Source organism: Callospermophilus lateralis, unplaced genomic scaffold (genome assembly GCF_048772815.1).
Source record: "Callospermophilus lateralis isolate mCalLat2 unplaced genomic scaffold, mCalLat2.hap1 Scaffold_86, whole genome shotgun sequence".
Taxonomy (NCBI): Eukaryota; Metazoa; Chordata; class Mammalia; order Rodentia; family Sciuridae; genus Callospermophilus; species Callospermophilus lateralis.
This window is the reverse complement of record NW_027516693.1, coordinates 5711456-5726598: the sequence shown is the minus strand read 5'-3', so window position 1 is coordinate 5726598 and position 15143 is coordinate 5711456. Positions and strand designations below refer to the sequence as shown.

General features: G+C 43.9%; 1 pseudogene; it reads left to right on the top strand.

The window, feature by feature from the left end:
- The first annotated feature begins 5043 nt into the window (after positions 1 to 5043).
- Positions 5044 to 13420, top strand: LOC143380093 (cdc42-interacting protein 4-like; annotated as a pseudogene).
- Positions 13421 to 15143: the final 1723 nt, after the last annotated feature.

Below are 15143 nucleotides of genomic sequence, written 5' to 3'. Positions count from 1 at the left end.
TTTCTCCTATTTATATTATAAAAACATACAAGGACCTGGAAAATGCAAAAAAACAATAAGGTTAATCAGAATATGTGGACAAAAATTCAAGTGTAATATTGTGACTCTACCTAGATCAACATAGGATACCTGGCAAAATACTATTCAGCATTCAGTAAAGAGTTGGAGGTGCCAACAGGGACAAGAGAAAGTATTTAGTTTCCTGTGATGGTTTACTGTTTTTAGTGCCACCGGTAATTTTTTTTTTTAAATGAAGCTTCCTGCACTTAGTAGAATAAGCAAATAATAAAAATTGTTATATATGTGTAGATATATAAGAAAAATTGGGGCTGGGGTTATGGCTTAGCGGTACAGTGCTCCCCTTGCATGTGCAAGGCCCTGGGTTTGATCCTCAGCACCACATAAAAATAAATAAATAAAGTTTAAAAAAAGTGATGCCATGAACTCTTAAATCTCTGAGTTGTTTTTGTGAGGTATTTTGCTCATAGTGATGGAAATCTGACTAAAAAAATTAGTAGGATTTATGTACTGAAATTTTATTACAGGAGACATTTTATCATGAAATTGACATGTTCAAGAGATATGTTATGAGAATATTGTTAGAATTAATGTTTAAAGGAAAGGAAAACCTTTAAGCATAGAAAAATGTAGCTTATACATGCACATGCATGCACACACATGCACACACATTTAATTATATCATAACAAAATAATATTTTAAATACTACTGTTCTCAGTGGATTTTTACTTCAGTGTTCTATAATTCAATATGCACACAATTAAAAAGATAATGAACTAAATGATAAAAAAAATCCATGTTCACAAATACAAATAAATGGACAAAACTGGAAGTCAGATCTTGCTTAAGGTCATATAGAAAGTTACAGGCAAATCCTATGTTTATAAGGATAACTCAATTTTCTTGATTCTAAATACATTTTCTTCACTAAAACCAAGTTTGCAATCAGTCTGAAACTTATGCTATAGAGAGACTACTGAAACATCTATGGAAATAAAGAGAAATTGGTATTTGGAAAGTTTCTCTGGTGAATATATACTACCATGTCAGTTTAAATATAATTATTCTGACATAAAATAAATTTCAATGAATATTACATATGTTTTCAAGTTGTTTTGATTTTTACCACTTTGTCAATATTTCTCACCATGGGTTTTTAAATTTTAAATATTTAAAAAATATTATTATAATTATGCTTTCCATATTAAAAGAATTTTTTTTCTATTTAATTTTTTAAAAGGGGGAAATAAATACCCCAAATTGTCATGCTAAATTAGTAGTACAATATCTGGTAGGGGATATCTTAATAATTTTCCCATAGTCTAATAACCCATTTATTATAATAATGAATCTTATGCAGCAAAACTGATATTCCAAGAGCAGATAAGATTAAATCCAATTTCTCTTCCCTGAAGATGAAAAAAATAAAAGTTATTAGTGATTTTTGAACTACTTCTCCTCCACTCTCTCTCATTTCTAAGTTATATGCTGGTAATACTAAGAAACCACATGTGATACAAGTAAGTCTTTTTTTTAAAGAAAGAGTGAGAGACAGTGAGAAAGAGGGAGAGAATTTTAATATTTATTTTTTAGTATTTGGCGGACACAACATCTTTGTCTGTATGTGGTGCTGAGGATCGAACCCGGGCCGCACGCATGCCAGGCGAGCGCGCTACCGCTTGAGCCACATCTCCAGCCCCACAAGTAAGTCTTTTACAAGATTCATGGTCTTTGCTAGTGCTCCTTTCAATTTTAAGACTGTTTCAAATATGGTTCATATCAACTGAATTGATCAGGGATTGTTGATGGAAATAATTAATTGCAGATGGTTTGATAAAAATATCATGACACACAATCATTATGGAATAAACTTGGCTAATAAGAAGTGAACATGTGGTCTGTGTTAAGTGTCCCTACATAGATGAATATATTATAAGTACCTCCATGGCTTGTTTCAACACTGAAGTCAAAGGTTGGGTCTGGATAGAGAAGTAATTCTATTATATAATATGAGGGAATATCACATCACCCTAATGGGAAATAATATCTTCATCAGAGATCAGGAAGTAATTTAGCTGCCTATTGTTTCATGTACTTTCTAATTTATATTACAATAATTAATGAATATATTTTCATAGAAAGTTCTTCAATGTAGAATCTTTATCTTATTTACCTTAACATTGATCAGAGAATATCACATAGTGAATAAAAATTATTAGTAGACCAAAACAGCAGTGCACCAAAAATACAGTGGATTTAACTCAACTAAATTTTGGTAAACTCAATAAATATTTTTTTTGAAATTGTAACTTCTTTTAGACAAATACAAAATATAATTTCAGATAATGAGGTCTGCCAGTTGATTTAAAATATAATAATTTTACACAATGAACCAGAGTTTGATCACAAATAGAGCATTAGTACCACATATAAACAAATAAAATAAAGATCTGTCAATAATAAAAAAATTAAAGACTTATTGTGAGGAAATGATCTATGTGATTGTGGGGACAAGTATGGCAATCCCAAAATTAAAAGCTAGGACAATGAGAAGGGCAAGGTTAACACTCAGGCATCAGTACAAATTACTAATCTCAGGTGGATTTGCTTGATCTCCATGGGAACCTCAGTTTTGGTACCCAGACCTCTAAATAAATTAAATCAGGCATACTCAGATTACTTGAGATAATCACCCTGTAAGTCAGCAGATGTTAAACTTTAATCATATTAGTAAAATAACCTGATATCAAAACATAGAGGCTACACCCTAGCCAACTTGACCCCTAACAATGAACAGAACAGGGATTGTTGATGGAAATAATCAACTGCAGATGGTTTGATAAAAATGTCATATAACAGAATGTGGCCTTAGCTCAGTGGCAGAGCCTTTGCCTAGCATGTGTGAGGCATTCGGTTTGATCCTCAGTACCACATAAAAATAAATAAATAAAATAAAGGCATTCTCTCCATCTACAACTACTATAGTAGTTGTATAAATATACACATATATATATATTCATATATATACCTATATATACAGTATGATATAAGAACACATCAATCAGGAAACATTAATTGACTTTCTGATTAGTGTAACTGATCATATTGCCAAATTGCACCAATCTGATCTTTAAATATCCCTTCCATTTAAGATATTATCCAGTGTTTGCTACATTCCAGGCTAAGAAGGATAAATTATTTTATGCTGTTAAGACTCCTGATACCAAGTTCTAATTGAAGGGTCCACTGGGCCATAATCATATTAGATCAACCACCTATAAATGCACAAATCTACACACTCTCAATTTCCATAATTTGGTAGAATGATTCCCAATGTTCAGAAAACTGCTATAGTTCTATCACAGCAAAATTTAAAATAAGAAACACCAAAGAAAGAGAGGCATAGTTTAAAGAGTAGGAATGTACTAAATATTGTCCTGAAGAATGCTTTACTCACTTGGTCTCTATGTGGCAACCCTCAAAATATTGAAAACTAAGGATGAGGACCCACGCATCAGGGGCTAGGGTTGTCTCATTTCATTAATTAGTCATGGTGGGATGAACTTCACATAATTGAACTCAACTTCCACCCATCTCCCCTTCCTAGAGGTCAGAATGCACAGCCTACCTGCTATGTGGTGGGTCTTCTTGTTGTGAGTGCCCACTCCTTCTTCCTCGGCCAGAACTGAACCTCCATAGAAGAAAAACCATGATGGCAGGAGGAGTGATGCCACTGGTTACCCATTACCTTGACAAGTCCTGCTTCCTCAAATGTTGAAGTCCGACACCAGAGAAGAACACTGAGGCTAGTGTAGAGTAGAAAGTAAGAAGCTTTATGTATAGAAGAGCAGGCAGAGTTCTTTCCACCCAGAGGGATTAGGGACCCAAGGGCAGAATCTTTGGGATGAGGAAATCCTATTTCTTTTATACATCTAAAGTTTTCTTTATTCTTTTACATTCTTCCCCTATATCTTGTTTACTTCCCTTTATTCCATGCAGCTGACTGAGAGATGCTGGTGGGAAACCCCAGAACTGATAAATAGGTGGGTTGGAGGGGTGCGAGAGGGGTGACCTGGGCTGGCATGGAGTGGGGGGCTGGGGGAGCCCAGGGTGAATTAATCAGCAGTCCCTGTCTACTCAGGGGTTGCTTTATTAGCAGTTCTTGAGGAAGGGCAGTATTGGCCAGGCTTTGAGGAAATTAACATTTCAATCTCCCAAAGCCAGCCTTCAAAGAGGTTTGGTCTGTTTTTCTCAACTTGGTCCTATTTATCTACACTGACTACCTATTTTTTAATTCTGGCTTCAGTCGGAGGAACAGCTCAGCCATGATAGTGCATGTGCTTAGGGCTTAGCTTGCTAGATGTCCTGGAATCCCAGGGACACATAACAAAGAGACAAACAAACAAAGGAAGCACCAACACCAAGAAAAATGAACTGCATTTGATGCCTTTCATCCTTCCCTTTATCAGGCTCTCTAGTGCCTCAGATTTTGAATCCAGAGCTTTCACGGTGGAAGAAGGAAAAGAAAGGTGCAGTGGCACACCCCTGTCTCTGGAGGCAGGATCACTTGGTCCCAGGGTATTAGAAGCCTGGAGCAGGGTCAGCCAACAAGAGCCAGGTGACTTCGGGTTCTCCCTGCAACAGAGTGGGGTTCTTTGGTGCCTTGGCCCTTTAAGGAACGATTGGGGGAAAGGGGGAAAGGAAGAACCATCTGCAGCCGGGGTGACCTGGCAGGATGTGAGCAGCCACAGAGATTGGGGGGCCTTTAAGGGATGGGTCCAGTTGTGGGAGGGCGGCAATGGTCATTGAAGTGGGGTGCAGCATACCTTGGACCCACCTCACTGGGGTCCCCAGACCTTAGGGCTCCAGGATGCGGTCCCAGCGGTGCAGGGGGCGTGACTTGACGAAAGTGGACTTGGCCAGGGTACCTGGGGCGGGGACGGTGCGCCACCTAGGGCTCTGGCTCCGCGGGCGGCCACCAGATGTGGCGGTGGTGGCGGCAGCGTCTTCCACAGCAGAAGCAGATGGACTGGGGCACCCAGCTGTGGGTGAGTTGGCAGACCTGGCTGGAGTGCAGACTTTCCCCCTACTTTGCCTTCCACTGACCCCTGGGTCCCCCCCTCTTGCCCTCCGCCCTCTCAGAGTTTGACACTGAGTCTCAGGACACCCCGAGGCTCAGGGAGAGCTTGCAGGCTAAGGGAAACTGAGGCACGGGTTGGTGGAGTTCTAGGTCAAGGCTGGCCCCAGACCCCTCGGGCCCTTCTCCAATGCACCACCCGAGGGCAGCCGCGCCTTGGCACCTCATCAAGGAAGCTCCAGCTGTACCTCGGAACCCTGCCCTCTCTGGGGGCGGTGGAACCCCTAGGTCCCTGGGTGCAGCAGGGCTGCTAGATCTCCACCTGCTCTCCCACTGTGGGGTTTCTTTTGGAGGTGTAGTGGGGTTAATGGGGACGCTAAGTCTCTCTTTGGAGGACTCGGAATCAGGGAAGTTGGTGCCTGACCCCTGGCTGTGTGGAGGTTTCCCCCTCCAATAGCTGCTGCAAACCCTGCCCTTCTGGCCTTGACTCTTGCCGGTCTGGCTGGACTTTCCAGAAGCTGGAGGATTAGGGGACATTTGTATGAGGGAGGTGCCTTGCTGCTTTTAACACCCCTATAGCCTTTCGGGAGACCAAGACCCTGTTTTCCTGCAGGGGCCCCAGCCACGTTCTCTGGCCCTGGGGGCGGGGGAGGGGCCGCGTTCCCACCAGCTTTCTGCCTCGCCCTGCACCACGCTGGGAAGCCACTCCTACTTGGAGCCGGAGCTTTGAGGCTCTTGGTGGGATTCCAAGGTTGTGACCCTGGCCCTCCCCACTCCATGCACACCATCAGGATCAGTTTGAGGTAACTGAGCGCCACACGCAGTGGGGACTGGACTTGTTGGACAGACACATGAAGTTCCTGAAATCACGCACCCAGGTGGAGCAAGCTTATGTGAAGCAGCTGAGGTGAGACACTAGGTGGGTGCAGTGGGACAATGAGTGGCCTGAGACAAATGACTCAGCTTCCTGCTCTATCTCCCTTCATGAATCTTGTGAAGAAATATCTACCCAAGAGACCTGCCAAAGGTGACCCTGAATCCAAGAAAGGATGGAGAGAGGAAGACCCCAGCTGCAGTCTTAAATCCACTCTTCAGCCAGCCACATGGGCACAGCTCAAGTTCTCTGCTTCTCCTTCTCTCCTGTGCCAAATTGGGATGATCTGGCACTTGCAAAATGAGTGCCTTCTGGCAAGTGACCTCTATGTCTCTGTGTTCCTCATCTGGGAAGTGGGACTTTGGACCCTGGCACCTACCCTGTAGGCCTACTGTGAAGGCAAATGAGTTAAGTTGTAAAAGCGTCCAGCCCAAGATAGCTGTCAGAACATGACTCTTTATTCTCAGTCCCCCAATACAAAAAGCTCTAGAAATCAAACAAGTGTCTCTTGTTTTTTGGTAACTTGACAGCAATCTCCAACTAAACTGACTTGAAGTTAAATCTTTTTATCCCACTGTGGTCCTTTATATCCAAGGATTGAAAATGTTCTAATAATAAAAATTGTCCTAGTACTGAACATACACAGTCTGTTTCCCCCTCGTCATCAATTCCTAAATGACACAGTGCAAAGACTGTGCCAAGACATCGACATTGAATTAGGTAATATAAGTCACCTAATGATACTGTAAGGTCTGTGGGAAGATGGGCATAGGTTCTTTGCAAATATTGTGTCATTTTGATGAAGGGACTTGAGCAGCTTTGGAATTTGGGGTCCGTTTATGTGGGGAAGAGGTATAAGGATCCTAGAAATGATAACCCAGTGACTGTACTACTACTTCTCACTGTAGATATGATTATGGTGTTTGATTACAGAATGTGGCCACCAGCCCCACTAGGGGCACATAGAAGTTGTGTAAGAATTATACCCCTTTACCAAAGTCCCCAAATCTGAGTTCTAAATCACATCTGAATCAAGGGTTGGAGATAAGGGATATGGATCATAACTGATAACTGTTTGGGGGATAAATATTTGGAGTATATCCCTTCTCATCTGTAAACAGGTCCTAGGGCATCCTGCTCTGGAGAATCTTAATCCCAGCCTCCCGATCCCAGTCCCAGGGTTAGCCAGCAGCAGTCCTTTTTACAGATTCTCCAGGAGGTGAATGACGTTGCAGGCCAGCACAAACTGGTGGATGAGAACCTCAGCATGCTAGTGGGTCCTGAGCTGCTCAAGTACGCACAGGAGTTGAAGCAGAAGAGGAAGATGGTGAGGTGCCCATTCCCTGGGACTTGCCGAAGGCACCTGCCAGAACCCTGGTGAGCCTTCTCACCCTCCTTTCCATAGCACTTCCAGGAAGGACGGCAGGCTCAGCAGCAGCTGGAAAGTGGCTTCAAACCGATTGAAAATGTGAGTTCCACAGGTTGTGGGTGGCTCTGGCCTATGAGCAGGGTGAGGGTGGCCCATCCATAAAGTTGCCCCCTCTTTCTGGCTCCTCTCCCAAGTGCTTCCAGCATACCCATGGATCTCTATCTGCTGGGTGACTTCCCACCAGTCCCTAACGTCCTTGGTTTCACACCTCCCCTAGTGGGAATAGAGGCTCCTTCCCTCTGCTTCTGTCTGTTCCACAGAGTACACGTAAATCTGAGCGAGATTGCCGGGAGGCAGAGAAAGCAGCCCAGACCGCTGAGTGGCTAGACCAGGATATCAATGCCACCAAGGCCGATGTGGAGAAGGTGCATGTGGGATCTGTGAGAGGCTTGAGGGGTCAGAGTGGGACAGGGCCGGAATCTGGCAGTTACCTCTGCCTTGCATTCCTCAGGCCAAGCAGCAAGCCCACCTTTGGAGTTATGTGGCAGAAGAAAGCAAGAATGAATATGCGGCCCAGTTACAGCGCTTTAGCCAAGACCAGGCCCACTTGTATTCTTCACAGATGCCCAAGATATTTGATGTGAGTGCTCTAAGCTCCCAGGCCCAACTCTCACACATACATCAAAACACCAGCTGCCATGTCCCCATTCCTAAATTGAATAGAATTGGAAACCTGAAGTAACAGAGTTGTGCATTTACTCAAGCGTTTTCCAGGGATGTCTTTCTTTCCCTTTGAAATTTGTACTCATTTTTCTAAGGCCCCAGCTCTAACAACATCTAGGTCTCATCTGACTTGATGTTAAATCTTTTTATCCCATCTGCCTTCTCTTTCAGCCTCCTTTTCCAGTCTCTGTTCCAGTCTGGGTGCTGGGATCATCCGTGCTGCTTCTGTTTTTTATTTTTTTATTTTTTTATTTTTTTGTCTTTAAAGCCCTGTTTCATTGTACCCTCTTTTGAGAAGATTTTCCTGAGACCCTAGGCAAGGGTCACCTTTTCAGTCCCCAGCCCTGTGTTGCAGCTCCACCCACAGGAGTATGGGTACTCCATATTGGACTGTCTTCCCCACCACACTGGGCGCTGACAGTCAGGGCACCAACATGTTTGCAGAATGCTTCATACCTGATCTGCTTCCACCCATGTATTTCATGCCTTTTCCCTGTCCCCACAGAAACTGCAGGACAAGGATGAGCGTAGAGCCACCTTCAGTGAGATCAGTAGGTCAGGGTACTGGCTGCTGTCAGAGACGGAACTGTAGGTGTTACTCATCATTACCAAGTGCTTTGAGGGTATGAAGGTGGCTGCCGATGCTGTGGATGCCAAAATTGTGGGTGCCTGAGTAAGCCAATGAGTGGGCACTGTGGGGATCTCCCAAACTAACCCCTGGGCCTTGCCCCTGACTGCCCACCCACTGTTCCTTCACCCAGGACACCCAGGTTCTCATAGAGCTGCACAAGTCAGGTTATGCCCACCCTGGTGACATGGAATTCGAAGACTTCAGCAGCCTGTGATCTGTGCACACTCAGAAAATGGCCTGGACGCCCACTCAGATGCAGAGCCTAAGTTCCAGGGCCCTGGCCATAGTCGTGCCAAGCGCTGGCCTTTTGGCAAGAAGAGCAAGGTGGGGGCCCAGAGTCTTGTGCAGAAGACAGTGAGTGGGGACAGCTGAGGCCCTAATGGGTTGAGCCCAGCCACAGGAATGCTGAGTCCTGGGCAAGAATCTTCCTCTTGGCTACTTGCCTGGGCTGGACAGAAGGAAGGCAAGTCGGCAGCACAATGGCCTGGGAGTCCCCTGAGGCTGAGGAGGGCAGGATGTGGTCCTGCGGCATCTGTCTGCAGATGCTCGGGGTGCTGGGAGAAGATCTGCTGGTGGAATTCGTGCTGGACTGACAGCTTGTGTTCCTGTCTTTTAGGAGTGCCCCTAACCCCAGATCTCTATCCAGCTGATGGATCCTTATGCCCTATAGTTTTGGTATTTTTGTTTGTGTGTGTGTGTGTTTTCAGCAACAGATATAAACCCTAACACCAACGATTTATATCTTGGTCAGCCCCTGACCCCCTAGTATGCCTTAGATCCCTCCCACTGACACCAGCCATCCTGGTCTTCAGTCCTCTCCTCCTAAGCTGTAACCCCTGACCTTTCCTGTCTTCCACAGCCCTCTATGAGTGGCATGCCACTTTGGCCTGTGTCTGAAGCCTTTCTTCATGCAAATGCCTCCTGTACCTCCTTCTAAACTGAGTCCAGAAAGCCCAGTGGACTATAGCAGCCCTGTTCCAGCCCCTAGACCTAATAGTCAAGGGATGTAGGAGATGGGGTAGGGAGAGGAGTGACCTCTTTCTCTGAGCCTAATGACCTCCCTGTTACCTCTCAGATTTTGTGTTGCCCTTCCAATTATTTTCTGTGTGGTTATGCATCTTGAGTTGTGATTTTCTTACTACTTTTTAATTTCTTTTTTGCTTTTGCTTCTCTGCATCCATACTTACATTCATCCTTGTGTCCATCTTCGTTTTCTGCCCTCACCTCCTCCTTGCCTGTCCCCTCCTGGACCCAGCTGGTAGTCACGCCCCCCAACCCTCTTCCCCCTAGAGGTTGTCATGTCCTTGACCTTGCCTAATGGCCTCCCTTCCCAGCTCTGTCTATGACCCGTTGGTCTTATTGAGTGAGATCAGGAAGTCAGTCAATCTGTGGCTCTCATCCTTCCAGATACTTCCAGGAGGCCATGGGGTAAGTGAGGACTGTGGGAGGAGGTGGCACTGGCCCTCCCATCAGCAAGGTGGGGGACCTTAGGCATGCTTCCTGCAGCCCCTGGGCCCCACTCCTTATTCACTCTGTCCATGACCTTCTTCCAAGATATTTGGAAGGAGAGGAAGGTGGACTTGAATCCTCAGGAGTGTGCAGCGCCTGGAAGCTTCAGCTCCAGAATCCCAGACTCAACCCTCTCTTTCCTTTGCAGACTGTGGCTTCAGGGGATTTTAGCCACTTGCCCCCAGAGCAGCATAGAAAGCAGCTCCAGCATCAGTTAGAAGAACACAACCAGGAGCTGCAGAAGGAGGTGAATCAGAGGTAGGGCCTGGCAGAGGGGCAGGCAGGGGACTGAAGAGTGCCACTGGGTTATAGTTAAAGGAATGGTGTGCTCAGCAGTAGAGTACTTGCCTAGCACAGGCAAAAAGTAACCATAAAATATTTACACTCAAATGCACCCCAAAATGTCACAGAGACACCAGAAGGGAGGTTTTATAGGTGATTCTTCATGCGCCTGGAAGAAACTGTTGCTTTCGCTGCCATGCAAGGATTTCTAGCAAACAGAGTGAAAGCTGCCAGCTTATTTAGAAGGCTGGGAAACCTGGGTTGCCAAATCAGTGAGCAAGAATTCAAGTCAATGAAATTACGAGCTCATTTTACCTCACTTCTGGTTTTAGATACAAAATCCTGGCAAGAAAATATATTGATGTACTACAAAACCATACATGGCATGATGGTGTTAGTTGGGTGCAGGTATCTAATGGCACAGAACTGTATGCTTCATAGTAATCACAAGAGGAAATTTTGTGTTATGTCTCCTTCACTAGAATAGGAAAAAGGTTATTTTTTAAAGAAAAAAAATACATGATCAATTGGGCATTATCCCAACAATGCAAACATGATTCAATATCAAGAATCCTGGGGGCTGGGGATGTGGCTCAAGTGGTAGCGTGCTCGCCTAGCATGCGTGTGGCCTGGGTTCGATCCTCAGCACCACATACAAAGCAAAGATGTTGTGTCCGCCGAGAACTGAAAAATAAATATTTAAATTCTCTCTCTCTCTCTCTCTCTCTCTCTCTCACTGTCTCTTTAAAAAAAGGAAAAAAAAATAGCAAGATGCCTTGCAGTCTAATCCACCACATTAGAGAGCTAAAAGGAAATAAAAGCATATGGCTAACTATTTAATAATTCAAACATTTAAATATAAAAATAAAAATCTGCCAGAATAAAAAGAAAATCTTTACTCACTTTTTTCCAAGTAGCAAATTCCTCTTCCCAGTTCTGCACATAATAGGAATGATGTTCGCCACTTGCCAGGAGGTGGTCAAGTTCTAGTTTGCTGTCTGCAAGTTACCTCTTGGACAGATGGGGGTGAAGTTTCATCCTCCACTGGGTGGCTTCTGGGTTTCTATGGTGGAGCAGCAGTACAGGGTATGTGCCTAGAGTCAAGGCAGCCTGCTCATGAATTCCAGCTCCTGGAGGTAATGGGCAGCTTGATATAACATTTCATGTCTCCCTTTCTTCATCTGTGACATGGGTCAGGTAATGACTGAAAGGAAGCTGAGCTGAGGTCTGCCATATTCCACTAGTGCTCTACAGCTCCCACTACCCAGATGTATAGAGGAGATGGGAATGGGAGGCTAATGACAAGAATCGCAGCTAGAATCACGGACATCCACTGTACTCCAGGCTCTATTCTACTCACTTCACATGGACTTCCTGGATATCTTAGGTTTTTCTAAGAGATGGTAAGCACAGATAGGATTCTGACTCTCTTATTATGTTTCCTTTCATTCCTGTCCATTTCCAGTGCTGGCAATGAAACCTAGTGCCTTGCACTTGCCAGTGGAGTGCTCGGACATGAGCTACTTCTTAGCCCCCCAGATATATATATATATATATATATATATATATATATATATATATATATATATGTATATATATATATATATACACACACACACACACACACACACACAATTGTTAGGACTTGCTGTGTACAAGTACTGTACCAGTCCTCACAACAGCCCACATGGCACACACATGCATTTATTCCCATTTTCAAGGTCAAGGTCTGCAGATAGTGCTCTATAGCCAAAGCTCACACCACCAGGAAATGCCATCCCAAGATGCCAACCCAGGCAGTGAGCCCTACTAGCATTGGAGCTCTTTTTTGTGGGTTTGGCCACATTGCCCAGGCTGGCCTCTAACTCTTGGGCTCAAGCAACCCTAATACTTCATCCTCCCCTGTAGCTGACACCACCATGTCTGGCCCCCGCATTTGAGTTCTAATCAGTGTGTGGCCTTGCTCCTTGCTGCGAGCCCCTTTCACCCACTACTCCTTTCTTCGCCGTCTTGCCCTAGGGAGTCTCTGAAGAAAATGAAGTGTGTTATGAGAAGACACCCCAGATGGGTGACCCTGCCAGCTTGGAGCCCCAGATCACAGAAACACTGAGCAACATCAAATGGCTGAAATTGGAAGTACAGAAGTACAAGGTAAGGGGAAGGCCCTGGGGAGGGGTAGAGTCATCACCAGCCTGGCTAAGGTACTTCTGGGTGGGGTACAGGGATCCAGTTGTTTCTCATCAACATCTTGGGTGTGCATGGGTGATCTCAGGAAGAATCCAGGTGCAGGGTGGGCGAACCTCTGAACCCTGGCCTGGAGATGATGTGATCTCATCCTCCAAGGCTTGGCTGGCAGGAGCTGAGAGCCGGGTCCTAAGCAACCTAGGAGACAGCCTGTGCCAGCACACCTGTCCTCACAACCCCCCATCTAGTGTCCCCAGGGACAGTAGCAGAAATGGTTCACAGGTCAACAAGGAGAGGTGAGCCTCGAGGCCAGAGCAGGTATGGCCAGAGAGACACAGAGGACCTGCCTCCACCTGTCTTCTTGCCCCATACAGCTCTGAGGAGCACACCTCAGAAGACGGCCAGGAAGCCCCTATCTACATGGCGTGTGATGAGGATTTTGAGGAGCCCGCATCCCCCATAGGCCAGTGTGTGTCCATTTACCACTTTGAAGGTGAGAACACATGGGGGTGGAGAGGTAGGGGGGACATCAGTTGCTCTGGTGTCTCTGGTTAGTTTGTTCAAGCTTTTCTAATGCAGAGATCTGTGCCGACCCCACAACAGGGTCCAGCGAGGGCACCATCTCTATGACCCAGGGTGAGGACTTCAGTCTGATGGAAGAGGACAAAGGCAATGGCTGGACATGGGTCCAGCAGAAACAGGGAGGTGAAGGCTATGTGCCCACCTCCTACCTCCAAGTGCCACTCAACTGAACCTGCCAGAAACAGGAAGAGGGGGCCTATAAGCTGCTGCTCCTGGGCATCGGGAGCCCAGGACCTATGCCCTGTAGCTTTGGCTGTGACCTGTGACCTGCTGCCCCCCCATCCCACCTGTCATCCCAATAGACCCACTGTGCCTTTCAAAATCAGTGTACATACTCATGTTCAAGTCTTTTCTTCCTGCCACTTGGCTTGGGCCATTTTGTTACATATCATTCTTGTTGATTTGCAATAAAGCAACCATAGCAAGCTTTCAAATATAAAACTTCAGAATATTAACAAGCCCCTGAGCACGTTGGTGTAACTCATTCAAAATGACCAGTTAAATTCTGCTACACTTGTTTGGTATTGTTCTGCTCCTTCTATGGAGGAAAAAGGAACCCATATTGACACCTTTGGTTAGCCCAGTCATAACCACTTCTACATTCACACACTGTAGTATGGTGAATAAAATGTATCTAAGTCACAGAATTTATGGTAATTTATTACATCAGCAGTAGGAAGCTTTGAATGGGAAAGGGTCTTGCATTCATGTTTAGGGTGAAATTATGAATTGTTAGTTTAAATCTGAGAATATGGCAAAAACAAGAAATTAACTAGTAATGTTTTCTATGAACATGAGTAGAGCTCAGAAATGATTCAGAAATTAAGAATGACTGTAGAAAATTTAAATCTATCCTATAGGATTGGGGTTGTGGCTCAGAGGTAGAGAGCTCACTAACACATGCAAGGCCCTGAGTTCTATCCTCAGCACCTCATAAAAATAAAAACATAAAATAAAGATACCGTGTCCAACTACAACTAAAAACTAAATACTAAAATCAGTCTATCTCATGCCTCAATATTCAATTTGCAAGCTTATCTCATATATTTGTGTGTTTCAAAGACTGTCTTCTATTAAATGTTACTGAATCTGAACCTTCATTGTCAGGGTAACTATATATGTCTAAATACACTTGTTCTGCTTTCCAGTGAAGCATTAGTCAAAATTACTTCTATGGGATGAAAACAAGAGTGACCCTACAGAGAATTGTAGAAAAGCAAAGGCAACATGTTATAATGTTTTAATATCAGACTGTAGAGTCTATGAGCAATAAGAATGCACTTAATCCATACACATTATCATGTTACATTATTCAATTTCCCTGAACTGCAAATGGAGCAGCCAACATTGGGCAACTTATAAATAACAGGTCCTCCAGTTTAATTTTATATTGAAAATAAAAGAAGGTATTCCTTTAAATACTGCTCATTCTTATTTTAGTTGTAGGAAAAACTTACCTTTTTGACAAGTTTCCATGATAACAAGATGTAAACTGTTTCATTTGCTTTGAAATGCAGAAATAAGTAAGCACATCACTGGGATTTCATTGGTTTTTTAAATTTATTTATATTGAAGTTAGGAAATATGTAATTACTTTTAGTTTACATGTCATCTTTTGATTTAACATATCTTCTTGATCCACAATATTATATTCAACATTGAAATCACAATATCAATATTCATATGAACACTAAATGGAAAATAATTAGAAATATTTTAAGTACTATTAGCTCAGAATGCTACACAAAGTTTTATGTGAATTTTAGCAAGTGCATAATACATTACTGGGAGTAATTGTAATAATCTCTACTAACTTTTTAGAAGAAGGAAATAAAAGAGTCAAATGTTCTCTATTAGTTCATGAGAACAATGACTTATTTTCAGGTTGTTTTT